General features: G+C 32.2%; 1 pseudogene; it reads left to right on the forward strand.

Annotated features, from left to right (window-relative positions):
- Positions 1–498: 498 nt before the first annotated feature.
- Positions 499–1679, forward strand: LOC125654752 (uncharacterized; annotated as a pseudogene).
- The last annotated feature ends 293 nt before the right edge of the window (positions 1680–1972 follow it).

Consider the following 1972-nt stretch of genomic DNA (forward strand, 5'->3'; position numbering starts at 1 on the left):
AAACTCCATTAACATTATTTGTGTATATCACATGACCCTTTATATTGCTAATCAGAGAGCAATGTTTTGACAGACAGACATGCCAAAAATTGATAAATCTTTCCCAGATCTGTGGATTTTTTTTTTTCGCAGAAGCCTGTTATTCGGACGAAAATGTTTATTAAATTTGATGATCAGAGCAGAATTAAGTCTGTCCAAATATTAACAGTTAAACTTGAAATAAGTTATATACCTGAAGTAACACATAGATCGCAGAAGTCTTTCTGTGCTTGATATTTGTTTATTTTTATACACGTATTATAGGCAGTAGGCACTTACATATTTGCATTTAGATGCTAACTTTTATTTCTATATTAAGAACAAAAATAGAAACTTATTCAACTTGAACTGGTCTGATCTTTGCATTTGTCTTTGCATCATATGTTACCTTTCTTGTTTATAGATTTAAAATTTATTCAAATGTGTGAAAGTGTCTAATGCTATGTTTGCAGTTTCATGATGGACCACTACAAAAGAGCGGGAAAATATTGCACTGGTTGTCATGAAGAGTTTTCCAACAGGTATTTCAAAAGACATTGTTGTGAACAAAATAGAGCCAATGTGGAGAAATCGAGAAATGATCAATCAGATCATGAACCTATGGTTGCAGAAATACCATCTACTCCAGATGGTTATTTGCAATTGCTAGAGAGTGAAGTATCATCTCTGAATGCTGAAGCTTCTCCTGAATCAGACGATAATCTGGAGGATGTTTCATCAGATGATGGTGAAGACACTTTTTTAGACGATGAACTCCTTGAAATGTATATGGCTGCAGACAGTGATGAAAGCTCAGAGACATATACAGAAACAGATAACAATGAATATATTCAAACTATTCTGAAATTACTAGTTAGATGGCAAGCAATTTCTTTATTTCCGATATGGCTTTATCATTTATTATCATGTTGCTTAAATCAGTCTTATATCTTTGTTCATTTTCTTCATCGACATTCATGACTGCTCTGTACAGAATTTTTTCCATCAACTTTGTATCAGGCAAACAATTCAATGCATTTTAAAAGAGACAGTTTCAAGAAATACGTTGTGTGTACAAAATATTTTTCATTGTACGATTTTTCTCAATGTTTACAAATTATAGAAGGTAAAAGTGTGTCGAAAAAGTGTAGCAATGTTGTCCAACCAAACCATTAATTAGCCAATTTCAGAAAACCTTGTGGAGAAATTCTTCTAAAGTCTGTAACAGTTAATGGAAAAATAACTCTTGTTGCAAAAAAAAACATACTGTTATAAAAGTATAAAAGATAGCATTCAACGACTTGTGAATAAGAAAGGTTTTGAAAACTTGTGTGAAAAGTGGCGTCACCAAACTTGTACTGATGATGTGTTGAGTGATATTTATGATGGCAATATCTGGAAAGAATTTAATGGGTTGAAGTTTTTTTTTTTTAAAGAACCACATAACTTTGGTCGTATGTTAAATGTGGATTGGTTTCAACCTTTTAAGTATACTAATTACTCAGTAGGTGCCATATATTTATCAATTTTAAATTTGCCACGAGAAGAAAGATTCAAAAGAAACAACATTTATATTGGTAGGATTAATACCCGACTGTAAAACTGAGCCCCCAACAAATACATTTATACAACCTCTTGTAGAGGAATTACAAGAAGCATAGAGTGGATACTATTTGAATAGTTATGTATCTCCATCACATCCCCTGAAGTATAGGTTGGCTCTTCTGAGTGTTGGGTGTGATGTTTCAGCTAGCAGAAAGCTTTGTGGCTTTCTTGGTCATTCAGCTACAATGGGATGTAACAAGTGCATGAAGTAGTTATATGGAATTATAGGACAGAAAAATTATGTCTGTTCATTTTTTTCTGAACTGATGTGTTCAAGTGAAAATATATACAATATATATCTACATATAAAATTTAGGATATCCAATCCATATACATTTTTCTTTGTACA

The sequence above is a fragment of the Ostrea edulis genome, chromosome 7, assembly GCF_947568905.1.
Source record: "Ostrea edulis chromosome 7, xbOstEdul1.1, whole genome shotgun sequence".
Lineage (NCBI taxonomy): Eukaryota > Metazoa > Mollusca > Bivalvia > Ostreida > Ostreidae > Ostrea > Ostrea edulis.